This window comes from Notolepis coatsorum, assembly GCF_963971535.1.
Source record: "Notolepis coatsorum genome assembly, contig: SCAFFOLD_598, whole genome shotgun sequence".
Lineage (NCBI taxonomy): Eukaryota > Metazoa > Chordata > Actinopteri > Aulopiformes > Paralepididae > Notolepis > Notolepis coatsorum.
Window position 1 is genome coordinate 3,864 of NW_028171983.1, and position 7,590 is coordinate 11,453.

The following is a 7,590-nucleotide window of genomic DNA, read 5'->3' on the forward strand; positions in this document are numbered from 1 at the left end:
GAATTAGTTATATTGTTAGTAAGTTAGCCATGTAATAAGCGGGATAATGTATAGCTTTACTCGGTCATTGTCGCAAAATAATTGACCTTCACTACGTTTAAAACACCTCGGCGCTGCGCCTCGGTATTTTAAACTCCGTGTCGGTCAATTATTTTGCGACAATGACCTCGTAGCCATACATTATCCCTTACTTATTGTATGTTATTGTATGTATGCAGTGTTTTTCCCTAATATTCAGCTGTTTGATTGCGTGGGGGAGAGAGTGTGACCACAACACACACAGACCCCTCACACTAATTGTGCCTACTTCATACATTTCTTTCTTCTCTCTTTTTCTGCCCCGTCGCCGGAATAATCCTCCTTCATGCGCGTTCTCGTGAGGCGGTAAAGATGATGACACGGTGAGGTTGTTCCCTTTCATTTTATTCACTGGCCTCCTGTTTTTATGACCTCATTAAGAGGGTCCCGGGGGAGACCCCTCCACGGTGGCACACAGGGGAGAGAGGGAGGAGGGCAGAGGAGAGAGAATAGCGGCAAGACGGTGGGTGGTGGCGAAGGGGGGAGGAGAAAGAAAGAGAGAGGGGAAAGGGTGAAAATAAAAGAGAGAGAGAGAGGGGAGCGAGTAATGGAGAGAGGGCGCCTCGACGGACGTGCTCTTGATGAAAGCATTTCATAGCGCGGCCGGGTAGCGCAGCGGACTAAGCGTCTGTCTACCACCACAGAGACAGTGGGATCGAATCCAGCTGTGGTGCTTCCGGCTTGGTCGACCGTCCATACTGACACGATTGGCGGTGTTAGCGGGTGGGAAACCCGGTGAGGGTGGGGCCTGGTCGTTGTGAACAGCGACTCCTACAGTTCGGTCGGGGCGCCTGCACGGCAAGGGAAGGATCTGGAGGGAGGTAGTGTGACCCTTCCACACGTTACACTCTCCCAGTGAGAGTCCGCGCTGCCAGGTGAAAAGAAGCGGTGGGCTGGCTACACATGTGTCGGAGGAAGCGTGTGATAGTCTCCGCCCTCCCAGACCGACAGTAGGGGGTAGAGTGCGCAACGACCAGGAAGCGGAGTGGGAATTGGCATAACGACTAACATTGGGAGGGGAGAAAATCGGAAAAAAGAAGGAGGAAAAAGATAATAAAAAAAAATAAAAAAAAAAGCATTTCATCTCCGCACATGAAAGGGGGACCATGGGGGGAAAGGAGTATGAAGCCAGCCAAAACACATTACTAAAACACCTTACCAAAACACCTTACCAAAACACCTTACCCTTATCAAACACGGCCTCCAGGGGGAGGAGGGCGGGTTCTCTGGGACAGAGGAGGACGGACAGGGTTCAGGGCCAATGGGGGAGGAGGTACAGGAGACAGTGGTGAGTACTTTGCTGTTGACGGGGGGAATGGCGCTGAGCTGTGGCTAAGAGATCAGAAAGATGGGGTTATCTTAGGTCGCTTTCACATATAGTTCTGGTGGACTCGGTGCGGTTCTGGTGGTGAAGTTGCAACATTGTTGCATTCTTCATTTGGTTCGCCTGCGTTCACATAGCAATCTGTCAGGCGGACCGAGACCTTCTGAACAATGTCACACGGTCGAAAAGGGCGCTTGTCTATTGGACAGTGGAAATGTGTGTGTGGCTGCGAGCCCGTGTGTGCGCGCGCGCGCCTGTGTGTGTGTGTCTGTGTGTGGACTGCGAGCCCTCCAGATCAGCGGAGGCGAGTTTTGACGTGGCATTGATCCATTGATCCAATGCCGTGCGCCTCGGTAATAATATAATAAGCAGCGTTTTTTCTTCCTTCTTCCCAAGATGCACAGTTAGATAGATAGATAGATAGATAGATAGATAGATAGATAGATAGATAGATAGATAGATAGATAGATAGATAGATAGATAGATAGATAGATAGATAGATAGATAGATAGATAGATAGATAGATAGATAGATAGATAGATAGATAGATAGATAGATAGATAGATAGATAGATAGATAGATAGATAGATAGATAGATAGATAGATAGATAGATAGATAGATAGATAGATAGATAGATAGATAGATAGATAGATAGATAGATAGATAGATAGATAGATAGATAGATAGATAGATAGATAGATAGATAGATAGATAGATAGATAGATAGATAGATAGATAGATAGATAGATAGATAGATAGATAGATAGATAGATAGATAGATAGATAGATAGATAGATAGATAGATAGATAGATAGATAGATAGATAGATAGATAGATAGATAGATAGATAGATAGATAGATAGATAGATAGATAGATAGATAGATAGATAGATAGATAGATAGATAGATAGATAGATAGATAGATAGATAGATTTGGTTCGCGTTTGGTCCGATGAAGCGAACCGAGACCTATGTTTTCAGGCGGACCAGCGTTTGTGTGTTTGGTCGGCGGACCGAGTTCGACGCGCATTCACACAAACCTGAAAAACCGGACTATCGAATTCTGGTCCGATAGTCCGGACCAAACAGCCCCTGTGTGAAAGCGACCTTAGTGGCCCATCCACATGCGACTGTGGCACAGAACCCCCCGGACCATGGGGCAACTCCTTCCATGTCCTCTCTGTTAGGTGGACCCTGCACAGCAGAGGACCTATAGCACTCTACAACTTCAAGGGACAGCGAATAGCTTTGTATATGGACACGAGAAGAAAGAGAGAGGAGGGTTTTGGAAACTTTGAGCACGTGGTGGAGGAATTAAAGGGACATGCCGGCCATTTTAAGGAATGGCACACAGCCCCACAGTTCAGGTGATATGTTTGTGAAGATGTACCATTCTCTCCGAAGCTGAGTGTTGGACGACGTTTCACTGTCAAACATCTCTGTCCAAACAGGAAGCAAACTAACCAGTCATACTCATATTATTTCCCCTTATTGAATAAATAACATCATATTATTGTTTTTTAGTATCTATTATAAATAAGAACCGAAAATGTGTTGATAATCGTATTTCACAGTGTCTGTGCAGCCTTGTTTATCCACTGCGTCCGAGGAAAACGATGACGAACTCAGCCATAAAGGTATAGGGTTTCCTTAAGCAGAAAAGACGTAGAACTATAGTCCTTTTACCTTTCTGATAACTAGCTGTGCATCACTGCCTAATTCATAAATGTTCAGACAAGCTTCATTTGTGCTTTCTCATACACTGTATATACACTGTACACCCAATGCAAAGTTAAAGCCGCATGTTCTCTTATTTACTCATTTGGTCACGGATAGGGATGCTCGATATTGGCTTTTTTACCGATACCGATATTCCGATATTGTCCAACTCTTAATTTCCGATACCGATACCGATATCAACCGATACCGATATATGCAGGGTTTTCCCCCCCAAAAAAACTGAATAATTTCAGGTAACTAATAATTTCACTGGATGCATTCAAAAGGCTTTCTAAATGTAAGCATTATCTGTGCAAAATATGATCATTAAAAAAGTAAAAAGTAAAAATTAACATTATACATATCTCTTGTTGTTGAATTAAACCAACATGCATACCTTTGACAATAAATAAAATAAGAATTGGTTCTTACTTGCTTGCCTGGGTAAATAAAGGTTAAATAAATGTAAAAAGAAAAAAAGATTTTTTTTTTTTTTTTTTTTTTTTTTTTTATATACCGATATTTTACGATATCACATTTTACTGCCGATATCGGCCGATAATATCACCCTAGTCACGGATGTGGGGATTTGGTCCACATGTTGGCTCTCCTGAGCGGAGGTGTCGAGCAGGCTGTGACGTACCGGCACAGAGCTGGCTCTGCGTAGGAGTGTGACCCTCCTCGACTTTATGGCGTCACCTGGAAGTGAACTCTGTGTGGCTGCTGCTCCACAGGCAATGAAGGGGCCTCTGACTTTGTGGGCCCATAAAAGGTTTGTGTGAGCTCTTACAATCCAGATGATGTTTAAACGTTGAACCTGGGAGCAATACTAGAAGGTAAACCCTCATTTAGGCACGAGAACATTTTATGACGCCCATAAAGTCAGCGTCTGTTATGGTCCACAGAGCAGCCCCGATATTTTAACACCCAGGAAACATCACGTCTGATCTAGAGGGTTGTCTCACAGATTTCTAGCGTCGGGGTGAGAGCGGTGCATCTTCCCAAATATTAGCTTATTTTGAACCATTGGGAGGAAAAAGATCTCCGTAAAATATCTCACCTCTCATCCAAAATAAGATGTCAGCATCAGATCTCAAAATGTGTGTGTGTGTGTGTGTGTGTGTGTGTGTGTGTGTGTGTGTGTGTGTGTGTGTGTGTGTGTGTGTGTGTGTGTGTGTGTGTGTGTGTGTGTGTGTGTGTGTGTGTGTGTGTGTGTAGGTGTGTGTGTGTGTGTGTGTGTGTGTAGGTGTGTGTGTGTGTGTGCGTGTGTGTGTGTGTGTGTGTGCGTTCGTGCGTACGTGCGTGCGTGCATGTGCGTGTGTGTGTGTGTGTGTGTGCGTGTGTGTGTGTGTGTGTGTGTGTATGTGTGTGTGTGTGTGCAACACCTGGGAGGCGTGGCACTGAATAAAGACAATGGTCGCCCCATTCAAGACTGACGGACCATTCAAAGTCGAACCCGAGGGGGGCTGGAGAGAGGGGGCGCACCGACACCTGTAACACAGCAGGAAGTGCGGTGACTTCGAAAGAGAGAGAGAGAGAGAGAGAGAGAGAGAGAGAGATAGAGAGAGAGAGAGAGAGAGAGAGAGAGAGAATATAAATGTGAAAATTACAGAAATATTAGGGAGGAATTCTTTCCAAAAATTGAAATAATTTCCCCAGAATTCCAAAGTATGACAGAAGTGCAGAAATTGCCATTCCTCCTGGGGGAACAGAAAGAATGTGCAGTTTTAGCTGCAAAATATGTCAATTCATGTCACAAGAAAAGGGACAACCAGTAGGACACATATGTGCCCAGGTATGGACTTCAGGGTCATGTTGAGGGATATTCATTTTTTTTTTTTTTACATATTATGAAAGTACAGATTCATACCTTCAAAATAAGCCATCACTTGAACATTTTGGTGGGATACTTTGCAAGCTACTTCCTATGATTCATGGTGATTATCACAAAACGTATTCAGAGATAATAGCCTTCAAGAGACGAGCAGGCTATTCAGTGACAATAGTGAAACAACTACAACACTACCCAGAAGTCATTGTAATCCATGGCCCCCCTCTCTCTAGGGCAATTAACACCTGGCAGCTTTCCAGTCTGAGGCTCTTTGTTATTAAAATGAGTCTGTTAACCTTCTGTAGTGTGGTAGTGAAAGGTTAACCTTCTGTAGTGTGGTAGTGAAAGGGTTAACCTTCTGTAGTGTGGTAGTGAAAGGGACCCTGATAATAAACAAGAGACAAAATCAAGTTTCAAGATTTTATTAGCATTTAAAATAACACGAGATAAAAATAGACATGCTAAAGTCAATGTTCAATGTTCTGATGGCCTCTCCAGATGATCACCGTGGTCTTTTTGAACCGCCGCTGGATATTTTGGCTGGTGGTGCCGGGCATGTTACGTCCTGGGCTTCCTCATCACAGAACTCTCTGATCTTGTGGAACAGATAGTGTTGTCTTGCAGAGTCCAGTCCCGGTGGTGGCAGCACAGGAAGTCCATCTATAGGCGGCAGGACACGGACGTCACGGAGCAGCTGGAATCTGGTTTCAGCGCCATCAATAGACATCTTTGCCACAACCACACCAGGTTCCTTGGAATCAAAGCTGCAATAATAAAGTGAAACGTTAGTACAGGGCACATAACAATATCAATGCATTTGTATCATTTACCAATGACATTCTTTGCACTAAAGTGTGAATAATTAATTACAGTAAATACACAACACACAGTGACCACACCCACCTAAAGTGCTGGTACTGCTTGATCTGTGGCAGTGGCTTGAAGTAAGGCCCCAGATGTTCCTGCCAGTTGTAGGACTGCACGATTACAGTGCCATCTTCCTTTCCCACTAGCTGTGGTATGTTGATTCCAGCCACTGAGCTGTCCCTTACGACTGCTGCAATCTCATCAAGAGTGTTCACCTTGGTCTTTCTGAAACGCTGCTTGAGAAGCCCAAAGAAACTGTCCGGGGAAAACTTTGTGTGGCCTACAATCAGCAGGTGGAGATTGACACGATGGTGAAGACCATGTAGCGCTCGCCACGCTAAGTACCACAACATGTACTTGTTCTTGTTTTGGCCACTGCAGTTGTCACAGTGAAGGTCAACATCTGTCTCCCCAAGACCATGGTCTTTGAAGAAGTGGTGCAGGTAGCTTATGACGGCGTTGCTACCTTTGCTGGACTCCATCCCCTCATCCACCAAATAGTTGACTTGCCGTGGAATCGCCTCACAGCAAACACCGAATATGCTGCACTTGCGTGGAGCCAAGAAGTACATGGGCCCTGGTTGAAGGGGGTCTGATGGGTAGTGCACCTGCAATAAATGAATAAGGATTTTAGAAAGAAAAAAAAGGGAGCAATGCAGTAGTTATAACAATTATAACATGATGTTGTGAAAGAGGGCTTGGTATGTAGTCACCTTTTGAGCGTAGTCGAAACTGTAATGCATTGTCAAGGGCTTGCTTGCCGGTGGCACATGACCACCCAGAGAAAGACCATCACCGATCTCCTTGGCGGCTTTAAGCATGCCCTTGTAGGCAGCCCGCTCTGAGGTTACATGCGCCAGATGTTGTTCCTGCTGCTTCAGCTTTGCAGACTTCTCAGCCTCTGGCAGATTGGCACTTTTGAAAATCTGAAAAAAAAAAGTTAAGTAAATGATGATTAATATTAATAATAATAAACTGTATTTGTATAACACTTTTCATACAGAAGTTGCAGTTCAAAGTTCATAACACTGTGATGTTCACTAACCAGATAATTGTTCTTCTGACACACCCAGCAAAGATCAGACATTGGTTTGATTGCTCTGATATGACTCAGTAATTGCCTCCAGAGGGACTTAAATGTGGACAGGCCCACTGCTCGCTGGTCTGAAAGATTAATAAGAACACATGTTAGCACAATGTCATTCATTTTCAAGCTTTGTTTTTATTTGACAAAGACCTATTTGACCTATTTCTTTGACAAAGATTTGCTTACACCTACCAACTGGCATTGCCTTGGTATATAAACGCCACACAGATGCCTTCGTGACGCAAGATGGTAACAGCTGACCGGTAAAGTTCTTTTGGTGTGCCTGGCGTCCAGGGAGGTGAACAGCATGATCTTCTGCATAATTCAACACAAATTGAACTACTTTTTCGATATCTTCATATTTTATGCAATGCTTGTTGTTGTGTGGTGATCGCTTTTTTGTGCGAAGACACATGCCATTTTCTGACATGTGTTTGCTTATTGCAATCAAGCGATCCTTACCTATTCTTGGGAGAGAAGAGGGGGGGGGGGGGAGACAGAGAGAGAGATAGTTAGATCATCATCATCACAAGTACCGGTACCTGTCTGTACCACACCCAGTCTACATGATTGTGGAGACAGAGACAGAGAAGTTAGATCATCATCATCATCAATCATCATCATCACAAGTACCGGTACCTGTCTGTACCACACCCAGTCTACATGATTGTGGAGACAGAGAG

The 7,590-nt window shown here is 44.3% G+C and overlaps 1 long non-coding RNA gene across 1 annotated transcript; it reads right to left on the minus strand.

Annotated features, from left to right (window-relative positions):
- Positions 1-6,196: 6,196 nt before the first annotated feature.
- On the minus strand, positions 6,197-7,218 carry LOC311248140. The gene is made up of 4 exons (XR_014620917.1): positions 7,100-7,218; positions 6,866-6,984; positions 6,534-6,746; positions 6,197-6,428 (listed from the first exon to the last, which is right to left on the minus strand). It is a non-coding gene; the product is annotated as an uncharacterized lncRNA (long non-coding RNA).
- Positions 7,219-7,590: the final 372 nt, after the last annotated feature.